The sequence below is a fragment of the Mastigoproctus giganteus genome, chromosome 5 (assembly GCF_048544385.1).
Source record: "Mastigoproctus giganteus isolate SK-2022 chromosome 5, ASM4854438v1, whole genome shotgun sequence".
Classification (NCBI taxonomy): Eukaryota; Metazoa; Arthropoda; class Arachnida; order Uropygi; family Thelyphonidae; genus Mastigoproctus; species Mastigoproctus giganteus.
The window spans coordinates 18,512,745-18,526,994 of NC_143579.1; the positions used below are offsets into that span (position 1 = coordinate 18,512,745).

The 14,250-nt window shown below is 40.7% G+C and overlaps 1 pseudogene; it reads left to right on the plus strand.

The window, feature by feature from the left end:
• The window catches only part of LOC150085215 (serine/threonine-protein phosphatase PP1-beta catalytic subunit-like), an 80,371-nt pseudogene extending 66,378 nt beyond the window's left edge, over positions 1–13,993 (plus strand).
• The last annotated feature ends 257 nt before the right edge of the window (positions 13,994–14,250 follow it).

Here is a 14,250-nt window from a genome sequence, read left to right on the forward strand (position 1 = left end):
TTCAGAAATACATAAAACAAAGGAAAGGTGCATTTACAAAGGTGCAAACAAAGAATCACTTGAAACAAAACAAAGACAAGAGACGCTTAAAACGAAATTTAACTAATCCGCCTAGAAAGTTCAGCTCTATAAATTTCACAGGATCACTTGGCACTCGAGGACCATGCTTTAGGAAACTCACCTAAAAAAAAAGAGCTTCTTGAATGGAGCCAAAGATGGGAAGATCGGAAAAGGGCGTCCATTCCGATCACTGTGCGAATGCTCCCTCAGTGATCGGAACAGGGTGTCCATACAAAGAAAGACAATGGATATACAGAGCTTGTTAACCAGGCACTTTAGAGTGGACCTGATTGTAACTCTACGCTTTCTAGCGACACTCGTATTACGTGGCTGCCATAACAGGCTTGCCATTCCTATCAGGTTCCTTCCGAAGCAGATGCTTCAATCTCTAGACTAGATACTGAATTCGACGCCTGAAGGACAACTGGAATTTATTAAGACCGTGTACGCTTAGTGTTCATGCTCTGTAAACATTTTATGTTATTCAAGTTTGTGTATGTTAAACCCAAACAATTTTCGCCGTTATGGGCTTTTACGTTGTAAGTATCAAAACAACATCACAATAAAGATTTATTTTATTATAAAAAAACTAATTAAACGACATTATTTTCTCAAATATTAAAAATAAATGTTCGTTTTATAGTTCAGGGTAACGAGATATTTTGTACTTCGAAGTGGGGCGCATGTAATGCAACTATTGTTAAATCCCACCCACACGTACCCACCTGAAACATCTCGCTTCATCCCAGCACTTTCAAACCACCCCAATTCCTTTGGCACTCCGATAAAACCTCTGCCCACCTCACCACCTTTCTACACGGAATTCTCAATAACAAGTCAACCTCCTTCAATGTTCCTCCGTCTTCTCTTCTTATTAAGCGAGCCAAAATCTCTGACCACAACTAAGCACCGAGAGAGGTCAAGAGTGGTCATCCAGCACTATACGTGAGATGCAAGCGCACATGTTTTCTATGTATAACTCTAGGCAATTGCGTTGTCCGTTCGTCCTGTGGACCAATGACCAAGGAAATTGCCTTGTCCGTTCGTCCTGTGGACCAGTGCACAAGGAAACTGCCTAGACTTGTTCATGAACAAGTGAACCCAACATTAATGTTGGGTCGACACTCGCAATTTACGTATATCTCTATTCGTAAACTGCGAATGCTCCCACAGTGCGGATAATTTCTTAGCACACACCCACCCGAGCACGTTCACGGCTACCCATCTAATTTTGAAAATTACTTCTTAATTAACTTTCAATAGCAATTAAGAATTAATTTTCAAAATTAATTGATTCTTAATCAATTAACTCAAATTTAATCCATTTTTAATCTTTAGCTAAAAATTAATTGATTCTTAATCATTAAATCATTAAATTCTAAAATTTAATTCAAATTTTAACTTTAAATTAAAATATTGAATTTTGAAACTCTGGACAGTGGACCAGAAACGAAAGTCCACAGTGAATTTCTTTACTACACTTCGTTCTTTTATAGAATCCATTTGATTATTAGGTAAAACACAGAAAACACTGAAAAATATATCTATTGTGACGTCATGAAATTTATCAAGTGCCCCATCATTCTGATTATCTGCATCACGTCGGATTGTTCTACTCACTAATGAACAATACACATATTTTGTTTTTTTATTTGAACCAAGAGTAGACGACATGTACTTTAACCAAAATGCGACCCCTCCAAATTGAAACCCGTAACGCCAAAACTATTTAAATAATAATATTTTTCCCTTTCCCCTCTATTATTATTTAAACCAAGTCTCGCATAACTCATTGAGTGCTCTGTTTTCAATAAAATCCACAAACAGAGAGAGATCGTTAGCTTGTACAGTGATTCCAACTTCAGTAAACTCAAAATTATCTCTATTTTTATACAAACTATTTTAACCTTGCTGTTTCTCTTAAATCCACAATGCACTTGTACGCGTGGGGCTATGCCCTAGTGGATAGTACAGTTAGTAGAATCGCCGTCCTCCCCACACCGGGTGGAAAAGATCTGAGTTCGAGTCCAAACGATGACGTGGGTAATTTTTACCGGGCTTTTTCCACAAAGTGGCTGAGTTAGTTGGTCTCGGGACAGGCTAGCATTGGGTTTTCTCCCGGAAACTAGGGTTTTTCGTCCAGCAATCAGAAACTGGACCACAGAACACACGCAATTTGCATGCAGTATATTGCCTTTGTCGCTGATGCTCTTAAAGCCCTTACTACGAGTTCCCCCTCGGGTTATATACAAGTGATGCACGTTGCTCAACACCATTAATACAACAAAAATGTTTTCCCTGAATATTTTATTGTGAACAGTGTCGCCGGTGGTAAATATTTAATATAACATGCATCCTGAGGTGCAAATTCCGAGTTTAAAATAGAAATCGATCCATCACCTTACAGAACCGCACATTATGCAAATTATTAATGCCTATAAAAACCCAGGCTGCGAGTACATTACTTCATTTCCGTTTTCTGGCTTGCTCAGTGGGAGAGCCACATGTGCAGTACTGAGGATGGCAAATCATCGTCTTTTAGGTGATTCTTTGAGATGGCAGGCCGTTGGATAACTTGAAGTGACAGTCGCGGGTGGAGGTGGCACGTTGGCTTAATGTGTGATGCAGTAATACATTAAGCTAATCTTATAGACTCCTTCAACGCCTCGGCACTATTAAAGCAGTGTCAGGAGGGACGAGCCACTTTAAGAAGAGCTGGCCAAGGGCTACATTCAACCAGAACAGACCACTATTTGGCTCTACCAGCAAGGCGGAACTCTGTGATTTCCTGTCATCAGCCACCTCAGAAGTCGTCGAAACTGGTGCCATGAACATGTGACTTGGTGCGCTGACAAATTGAGTACAGTTCTGTTCTGTGCTGATTCCAATAAACGGGACTCATCTGCTTTGTAGGCTAAAGCCTATGAACAGATTCTAGTCGTAATTTTACCTGGGGACAATGAGGAATGCGGTACCATTCCTCCGACATCAGAAAGAAGAACACTTACGATGCAAGCGACGATCTCGTGGCGAGCGGAATAATGATCAAAGAACTCACCTCTCTTGGTGTTTTTGATAGGGGTACCGTAACTGTGCAGAGGTACCAAGAACAGATCCTCAAACCCTAACTGCTAATTTTAGGGGTGCGGTTGGCTCAGATTTTCTTTTCATGCACGACAACGCCACTGCACATAGAGCTCGAGTGGTGGAGAAATTTCTTGAAAATGAAGATATCCAACGATTGCCTTGGCCAGCAAGATCAGAAGACTTAATCCCGATCGAACATGTGTGGGACACCCTTGGTTGTCGCTAAGGAATGTCTTGGTGGAAGAATAGGATCTGTTGCTGCTATGGATATTGTATGAGGCATATATGCAAAATTTCACTGATTTTCAATTATTTTAACCGATTGTTGTAGAATCTTACAGACACCCTTATATCGAGCTTGGGTAATCGTCCGAAATTTCTCTATCCCCTCGTTTGACGTTTGTTTACGATACATCACCACCGGACGAAATTTATTTCTCGCTTCATCTCTGTTCTGTTATTTTTGTCCAGCAGTGTAGTTCCGTTATAAATTTTTGTTAGAAATGACAAGATTATGCAAAGTAAATGTTTTATTATACAAAAACGAATACGGAGTGCGTATAAGGAGATGCATTCCAATAATGGTAAGATAGAAAAAGCCTGTAATTAGCAAAATTTCTACCTAAACTGATAAAAAGAATGAGACATTACTTTTTTGCGATTAGGTAGTTATATATGACATGAATTTTACACAAATACTTATTGCATATGCACCATATCATATTAGTTTTGTTGTCATAGAGACTTAAAGACCAAAATTTGCATCGTTTATGGGGGCAGCTGATCGTGAAGGTCACGCTTCCGTTTCTTGAATTCCCCTTACAATGGCAGCATCTTGATCGGTTCTGGGGTTTCTTCTTCTCAGGGAAATATTCGAAGTTCTCAGTGATTTGCCTAATTCTTCTATGATTACTGCTCTCTTTTGAAAAGATTCTCTCTCCAGTCTGGGTTAATTCTTCTCCACAAAACAAATGCGTTGTCAGCCCTTACGCCAAGCACGTTGTAAAATATAATCAGTGGCCAATGATTAGTTTTCCCTTTTGCAACAACAGGTTTCAGAAAGTGTTTATTCTTCGATGATCTGATCGTTATGCTTGCACAGCTTGCTCTGTGTTGTTTGTAAAAGAATCCTGGTCCGAAGTATCCTCTTCTGAAGATTCGTAATTATTGTCTCCAATTGTGTGGTTTTCTTCTTCAAATAAAACATTCCTCGTGATCTCTAGTGTGGCTCACAATCTTATAAATCATCCATTTTTGCTGGATTTGCATCAATGCATGCGTAGACATGTTCGAGCTCGTAGAAAAGCTTACAGAAACTTTTCTAATTCTCAAAATATGAGCATAGTCTTATGGTAAGCATCTTATTATAGTAAATGTATTCTGTTCCTCTCATAAAATAATTTAAAAGTTAATTTTAGACACTCATAAAACATTTTCTTTTTATATTGGGTCATGTGACCCAATGAAAATATAGGTTAATTATAGAAAAACTGCAAAAAATTGTATTTTTCCTAAAATAAGAAAAATATAGAATTGTCTTTGAAGAAACAAAGTCATGAAGCATAAATAAAAAACGAGAGCCACTTAAATTTCATTTCGGGTCATGTAGGACGAGGAAAACAGAGGGATTAAATGTCAACATAAATTAAATGTCACACTTATTTTTCATTTTATTTCAGCTGGACACTGTTTATTGTAAGAATATGTTTGAGAATTACTTAAATTTTCCTCACACCGGCGAATGCCTTTTGAAGGTTAAAGAGCAACTGATTGACGTAATCTAAGACAATTGCAAAATACAGTATATCACCAACAAATAATAACAGTCATTATAGAAAGACAATGTACAAGACAATATACAGGAAGCCTTCAGGTTTCCTCTTGGACACCTTTGTGAAATACTTAACAAAATAACAAAACTCTATACTAGCTTGCATCATTCACTCAAACTCAAAAGCGTGGTCATTAGCAACCAATCAGCGAGAAGCATTCGACAGATCTTCACTTTGACATCATTTGCTGTCGCAAAGGTCCATTGGTAAGAGTCTCTTACTGAACTCAACCTTCTTCCATTTGCCTTTAGTCTCCAGAGAGAGGCCTTACAACAGTTTGGATTTTCAATTTATATGGTGTCGCCTAATGGCTTCAATTGCCATGAAGCAATTTGGCATTATTCTAAAAAATCAAATTTCTACATTTGAATTGCATAAGTTGCATACAATTTATAGATTTTGCAATCCATAATTCCCCTTTGGATATCCTTTTGCTGAGATGAAGTGGCGGCTTTACTAATTTCTAAGATGTCCAGTATTTCGCTAAACGTATGGCAGGGTAATCCAAGAGTGCATACCAATTTGAAGTGGTGCGGTGAGGGGCATGAACTCGGAACTTAAGTATACCACTTTAATTCAATTTGCGTATTTCTCGATGATCTGTGGTTAATTTCATTTCTCTACAAACTCTGCAGCATGTAGAAGAGATCAAACTCATGCATGTGAAGGGGCTAACGTGGAACTAATTTGACAATATTTAAATTCAGAACTGTTAGGTACTTCTCTGTTAGTAGCTGAGATAAATGCATTTACTCTGATTCGGGATATATGTGTTGTGTTTAAGAACAAATGTGGTTGCTGACTGCATTCTTGACTTCTGATTGGTCATCATTCTGATGATACAACGTGTTGACTCATAATTCGTAGAAGTATGTGATGGAGCTGAGGAGGGGATTGTCTATACGTTTCGATCGACGTATTTAATTCTAAAATGGTTAAATCGAATTAAATGCGTCGATTTATGTGTCTTTTTCACCATGTGTCTGAATTAGTGGGCCTCCGGGAAGGGTAGCCTGGGTTTTTCTATTGGAAACTCGAGTTTCCTTTCCAGTTCTAGCAAAAAGAAAATCGACCTCAAAACACACGCAATTTATAAGTTGTTGATGCGCCTAAAGAACCCTAAAATAATCTTTTACAGTATTACAATTATCGATAGGTAAACTTAATCAACTGACATAAATCCGACCAATTCAGCACAAATGTCTTTCACCAACCTGAAGAAGAAGATGAACATAGACATATACATCAATGGTATTAAGGTCCAAAAGGTCTCTACTCACACTAATCTAGGGCTCAAGTGAGATGAAGGCCTGAACTTCCAACAGCACTTCGCCAACACTAAAGCAAAAACTCTGTCAGCAATGTGGGCAATAAGACAGGAACGTACTAGAGTAAACAACCAAAAACTTGCCATTCACCTTCAAACATGTTTCGTTCCGATTCCCATGTATGCCTCAAAGATCTGGTCCTCTGCTTCCCTCAATAACATAAAAAAATTCATGGGTATCGAGTACTGGATTTTAAGGTGGTTGAACCGTGTTAATGGCCACCCTTTCACCATCTCAAGATCAATCATATATGCTAACCTTGGTTCCACTTCTTGGAATCAGTTTCTCATTGGAGGAAATCTGCGCAATGTCTGTCATCTCCTCACCGATCGCCTTGACGCCCCAAATGTCCATAATCTTGTTGTAGGCCCTAAGCTTTCCAGCGTCCTTTGCAATAATACATATATTTCCCTGAGAAGCTTATTACCGAATTTAACTATGTTTAGAAGATGTTTTCCGTCTAACATCCTCCAAACGTACAACACCCTGAAGATTGATCCCCACAAGTTCTGTGATGAGAAAGCATACAGATCTGAGAAGATTCAGGACATGTACCACCACATACAACTGTACAAGTTTCCTGATTATCTCTTTCAGGATGGAATCTCCCAAGAACTCTATTTTGCTGAAGAATTAATTTGTTTTAAATTATTATTTGTTTGTATGTATATGTATTAGTTGTATATGAATCTATTAGGATGCGTATGTGTCTCTACCTTTTCCTGTATTATTTTATAGAAACTAATGTTTATATATGCGGAATTTATGTACGATTTCTATTTTGCTGTCTACGTTATAATGTACAAATGTATATAGGCACCCTCCTACCTGAAGGCTGTTCAGGGGTGAAGCATAAATAACTAAATAAATAATAAATATAAAAAAAAAACGCTGGGTGCTATACAGTTATTAAGATGTCTAATGTAGAGTTTAGCTCCGAGAGACTGGCCATATATAACTCAAGAAATTCACGCCACGAAACGTGTAGCGTTTCTTTTATTTGTCATTCCAATGTTGCTACAAATCAGAGTAAGAATCATTCTGGTTCACTCCCAACGATGAGGATGTGCTGCAGGGTACTTAAGATTAGTGTTTTCGTCGCTTCTTAGAATTAGTAGGGTTACCAGGAAACAGTGATCATTCAGAGTACGTCTGTCTGCATAATTATCCAGGTATTTTCATTCTCCACTATTTTCGGTGTAGTACCACACAGATGATACGTTAAATCTTTCATTAACGTGTCGCTATCTTTATATTTGATTTACTTCGTGGATGTCGACCGAGAAAAACTGCGCATCTTACTGAAGCTGAGGTCCATAGCCTCTGTCTCAAGTCTACGGAAATAATTCTCAGCCAACCAATATTGCTTCAATTGGAGGCCCCTCTCAAGATGTATAGTGATAGACATGGACAGTATACTGGTCTGTTACGTCTGTTTGATTTTGGAGGTTTTCCACCAGAAGCCAACTATCTTTTCCTTGATTGTGCTGAACGGGGCAAGCAATCTTTGGAAACCATCTGTACGCTTTAACCTACAAAGTCAAACACCTAGAAAATTTCTTTATCATGAGGGAAAACCATGAGCGTGCCAGTATCAACAGAATTTATGGATTGTATGAGGAGTGCAAAAGATGCTATTACATTAAACTATGGAAAACATTCACAGATTGTTTAACTGCCTACCAACAGCTGCAATTTTAGATGAAAAACTATTCTGTTGCCATGGTGGTTTGCCAACTGATCTTCAGTCTATTGAACAAATAAAGCGAATTATGAGGCCGATAGATGTACCTGATACAGGTCTCTTACGTAACTAATTGTGGTCAGATACAGATAAAGATGTCCAAGTTTCGGGAGAAGATGATAGTGGTGTATCTTTCACATTTGGAGCCGATGTTGTTAGCAAGTTCTTGGACCATCATGATTTGGATTTCATATATCGAGCCCATCAGTTTGTAGAAGATTAATATGAGTTCTATGCTAAACGCCAGCTTGTTACCCTTTTCTTAGCACCAAATTATTGTGGAGAATTTGAAAAAGCTGGTGGTATGATAGAAGAAAATCTTTATTGTACAGTAAAGATACAGATACAATAATGTGCCCGCCACAGCCAGGAGGCCAGGGGCTTGACAATGATATAGAAATATAAAAATATGTACAGTATAAAAATTTGTGCAGTATAAAAGATTACATAACAATTAAAAACGTAGCATTAGCCATTCAATAGATATGAGTATGCACATAGTTGTGAGGCAGACAGTACACCAAGGTATGTGCACGTTCATATGTACAAAGCACATATTTAAGCATATTCACACAAGTCAGAAAATTTCACAATGCCAAATTATTGTTCGGTATTGCATTTTCTTGTGAAGACAGTTCGTCGATTTGCCTGCGACGTGCCGTTATGCACCTCATAGGAGATAGCAAATGGAGATATCAGTATGAGTCGACATCAGGGACCAAACAAAAGGGGAACAAGTTCGGCCAACGAGCGCCTGTAATTGCGATCAGAAGCGAATTTCTGGAGGTCAACTCCGATCATTAGCAGGGCTTGTACTGTAGGAAGTACCTGTCCAGGTAGGAATCTGTCACTGATCTTCAGCCTGTTCCGTTGTAGCTGAAGAAGAGGGATGGCTCGTAAGGACGGAAGTGGAACATGCCACTGGCATATATCCCAGAAGTCAGGGGAGTTCATTTTGCCAACCAGCATTTTGACTGTGATCGCAGTTCTCCTCATGCTGATTATTTGAGGCAGCCGCGGGATTTGGAGTTGGTCGGCCATGCTGGTGGTCCTCTGCTGAGGGGGGAGTCGATGTTTGTGGGTTGCCCACTTCAATATCCAGTATTCACTGGCGAAGATGGGCTTCATGAGAGAAGGTACTGCGGATGCCCATATTTCAGAGGCATACAGAAAGGTAGGATACACAATGGTTTACAGATATCTGATTGTGGTTCTTGCGTCTGTGTTATGAAGAAGATGTTGACGGGCAATCCAGCGCATTCGGTTGATCTTGCGTAGAACACATTCGATGTGACAGTTGAACCTAAGGTTTGGGTCGAAGGTTACACCGAGATCTTTGTGTTTAGTAACACTTGGAATAACTGCACCCTGCAGTGAGGGTTGTATGGATGTGGGACACTTCTTCAGAGAAAAAACCATAATAACGGATTTTTGGGGGTTCAGTTTGAGACCGAAATGGTTGAGATGGCTAGAGAAAGCTGTGATCTTATTACAGATTTTCGATGTGATCACTCCCCTGTCGGCTGATGGTGGTATTTCCGTTAGGAACTTTATATCGTCGGCGTAGGTAATGACATCATCTCTGTTACACACAAACGGAATAAGGAGGGCGGTAAAAAGTAACCCCGATAAAATGCCACCTTGCGGCACACCAGCATTGATGGATCGGGTATAGCAGAGGTTACGATGAGTGAGGTACACTGTTCTGTTCCGGAGGAGCGAGTGCAGAAAAGCGAAAACGTCACCTTTGATCCGAAAGAAATTGGTTAGGAGATTCAGAAGGGCTGAGATGTTGAGGCTATCAAAAGCAGCTTCAATATCGGCATAAACAACCGCCATTTCTGATTTGGCCTCAAATGCATTTAAAACTTCCGTTTGGACTGCCAGAAGGTTGGAGACAGTTGATCTATTAGGGAGGACATAATGGAGTTGTTTTGATGATTGTGGAAGAAGATGGCGTGTTATATGCGGAAGAAGGACTTTTTCCAGTAGCTTTAGGAGCGTGGATGCAGTGAAGATCGGTCTATAGTGCTTCGGCTGGCTTGGTAGTTGAACTTTAGGTAGTGGGGCAAGACTGTATTTGCTCCAGGATGCCGGAAACACTCTATGAGAGAGGATGGAGTTGAAGAAGTAGAGCAGAGGATCAAGGATATATGGACTGAGGCACTTTACGATGAAATGTGGGACATTATCGATGCCAGCGGTGCATGACGGACGCAGCGAGTTGATGGCTTGACGAAGCTGCTGTCGATCAATTTGAATGGAAAACAGCTCATCATCTGGACTTGAAATGGGGTCTGGTTGGTAATCATATGGTTGTGTGATGTTGTCTTGGAATCTGGCTACATAGTTGATCCATTCAACTGGATTGAAATTGGAATCTGGTTCAGAGTTACGGGTATATGGCACTTTGCCTTTGGATAAGGTCTTGTCAGTGTATTCTTTAATGGCTTGCGATTTCAGTCTATTAAACAGTGCTCTAGCTTTGGAGTACTGAGTTCGGTAATATGCTGTACCAGACTGTTTCCATTGTTTATGGAGGGACTGTTTGCACTTGAAACTGTGATTTAGCTCCGAAGACCACCAAGCATTAGTTCTAGCGGAGATACTGACCTGTTTAGCTGCTGAGAACATAGTAACAGTGTGCAACCATCTAGTTAATATGTCTAGAGCCAGTTCCGGATCTCCTGATTCGAGAACTTCCGAGGGAATTAATCTTGTTGCATAAAGGCATCTGTTCGGTTGTAGGAAGGTGGGAGAGATGATGATCTTCCTTTTGACGTAGTGGGAGACATTAAAGTTGGGCGTTGGGAGCTGCAATAGGACTACGATGGGTTCATGATCGGATTCAAAGTGTGTTTCGGGTTTAATGTCGACGCTACAGGAACCAGACGATAATATGAGATCCAGGCGATGAAGACCTCTAGTTGGGCCTTCGTTTATGATCCTGAGGCCACTAGGTGCAATCTTAGCCATATGTGACTCATGAAGATGTTGGAGATTTGGTGGTAAGTTAAAATCCCCACAGATGAGGTGGATAGCAGATGTGTGAAGCGTATTTATTAGCCAGGATACAATATCATTGATTGTCTGAGCATCGGGGGTTGGGGGTGTATATATTGCACCGAGATCTAATAAGCAAGAGTTGATCTTGACCGTTACTATCAATGCTTCGAATAGATTGGATTTCCTGGAGACTACATGTACGAACTCAAGTTTACTGGCATTTATGATAACAGCAACGCCCCCACCACAGGTATGAGAGCGGGAGGTGAAGAAAGATTTGTAACCAGCAGCTTGGGCGGAGGCAATTGATTCTTGTTGTGGTTCCAGCCAGGTTTCAGACATGCAGATGACGTCAGCCATTTGGGACAGAAGCATCTGCTCAAGTGTCTCGAGCTTATTCCGAATACTACGAACATTTTGATAAAAAATCATGAGTGTAAGGTGACACGAGACCTTCACGAGTGCTAATTCGAGGACATTATTTATTTTCTTTGTTGGCTTTTTAGCACGGTTGGTTACAATAGTTGGTATGAGCTGAGGGTGGATTTCATTGTAGCTGTGGTATTGCAGAGATTGATCAGAGGTTTTGTCATCGGGGTATGTATAGGGCTCATCATCGTGTGACCCTGATTCCTGGTTTTGGGGCTTCTGAGAATAGGAATGCCTATCAAACCGTCATGTTTGGGAGCAGTCTTGGTGGGATAGCGCATTAGCCATGGCTAGGCGTGGGGTGATATTGGATTTAGGTTCGTAGTATGGCCTGAGTAATGATCCAGACGGCCAGAGAGCAGTCGCTGATATGGAGCTGAAATTCTGTGCATCGCACTCAACTTTGAACGATGTATGCAGGGGTGTTTTCTTAAGAAGTGTGACGGACACAGTAAAGTGCAGCTCATGCATTATGTATGACGCGATATCATCTGGAGTTGTATTTGGGGCCAGTCGGGAAACGAATAGACTTCGTCGAAGACGGACAGTTGGTGGATTCATCGCCTGCAGCCTGGAGGTGGCCGAGGTGCCCATTTTAAATGATCGCCTTCTCTTTAGTACATTTGGGGTTCCCATTTTACCCTCTTCAGGATGGCGAGGCTTACTGCAGTAACTCTGGGCCACAAGTGTAGGAGGAGGTGCAGCTACAACTTCCGCCCGGGATGGTTGTAATGTTAGCAGTGGGGGGCCGCAATTGTGGATTTCAGGTTTCTTCGGCATTGTAGGTTGATACACTCGGCTTGAGTACGAGTAAGGCTCGACGATAGTTTCAGGATTGGGTTTCCATTGCAATGTAGTAGATGGCTTCTGTGATTTGTGGAGTGGGACACTAAGTGGTTTATCTGGATTAGCTGATTCTTCCTTAGGATTGGCAGGGTTTCTGGTCTGGTTTTCCTGGCAAGGAAGTTCTTTGCCTATCTGGATCTCGGGGCAATTTAGTGTTTGGCCAGAATTCAGTGCATTAGTGCTGTAGGATAAGTTATTGTGATCCTGATTAGTAGCGCAGGTCTGAGTCGTAGCGCATTTAATAGCTGGACCACCATCATTATATGTACACAAACTTGGATCTTGAGAAAAGTTATCAGCTATGGCGGATACGTAGTTATTAGTAGTGCAGAGCATACGGTGTTTGATATCTTCAAGTATTGATGTTATAATAATTTCAAGTGATTTACGGTTCTTGAAGAGGCACGTGGAGTGGCTAGGAAACAAAGATTCAGCAAGCGAAAAATCAGTTTGTGTAGACACATTAGTAAACATGATAGAAGGCGGGGAGTTCCTTCTTTGGGGATCTGCATGCATTGTTGGCTGTGCATGCGGGATATTGGCGAAGTCTTCTGTTTGAGTTGCTACAGTGGCGACACTGCGATGGTGGGACTTATCCTTTGCATCTGTTAAGTTAGAGAAGCTAGAGTCTTCATCATCAGGGTCAACCGAACAGGTTGCGGCGTTAGTGATATCACAATGGGAAAAAAGCCGTTCCACGGATCCGGCCCTTATATCTGGGAAGCAGTCAGTTGGATGAAATGTATCAGTAGCTGAGGTGCTGGAAGTGGGTGATGTATCATTATCATCTGCTAATGGAACTGCGATCGCTTCACCAACTTGATTATCTGTGCAACTGGTAAACTGCTCGCAGGACCTAAATTTTTTCGGCTGGTTGTTCTTGCAAGGAACGCACGTGAAATTCTTGCGACGCGGGGCATTTAATTTATGTAAGGATTTTAGGCCCGAACATGATTCGCAAAGCAGGGCGAAACATAATTTACACGAGACCACTTCACTGACTTCTTTGTTGCAGCGGCTGCAAACGACAGTAGTCGTCTTTAGTTGATTTTTGGTGTTCCTGGTCGGCATTGCAGTATGACGGAAAGCGACAGTAATGATTTTAGTAGTTACCCTACCAGGGCGGAAAAACGAAGGCGAAGCAGAACACTTTTGACAATTGCTCTAAAAGGGATTAGGCGGTGTTTGTGGTAGCACAACTCCCTAGATTATTTCAGGCGAAGTCTTTAAAACAGCCGGAGGCAATGACCTAGATACCAAGAGGTGGGAGCACTCACAGTCGTCGAACACTGGTTGTCAATAGCCAACTGCTTTTGTTCTACAGTTGGACAATGGAAGTACTGTATCGTATTGATACACTCAGTCAAGAAATAATATATAAAAAAAACATTACCTGAGGAAGATGTAGGCGATTTGGCATCATTATCGGACAGATCATCACCAGAGGAATTCTTTAGAACATCTTTCTCGAAAATCAAAACGGTATAACCGCACAAATTAGTAACTTTAATCGGAGCTCATTCGCATGCTGCCACACACTATACGCGCATGTGCTAATTCAGATTTTGAAGCCATCAGAAAAGAAGGCCAAATATCAGTATGGAGGACTGAACTCTGGAAGACTTGTTACTCTTCCCCGTGGACTTGTAAAGAAGGAATAATATCATCTAGAATTCGTAGCATTACATCCTCTACTGTTTCACAATACTGTATACCATAAACGAGCCGTGTACAGCTGTTTAGGAATATACATACACAGCACTTGTAGCTTCACTGGATCCGCTTTCTCTTCAGCATGCCTATGAAACTTCTCTTTGTTTAGAGGGAACTGTGATTTGTAATGTTAGTGTACAGTGACATTTATTCAGCAAGTACATTCATATTCCACATATGTTGCACTTGACTTGAAGAAGTTATT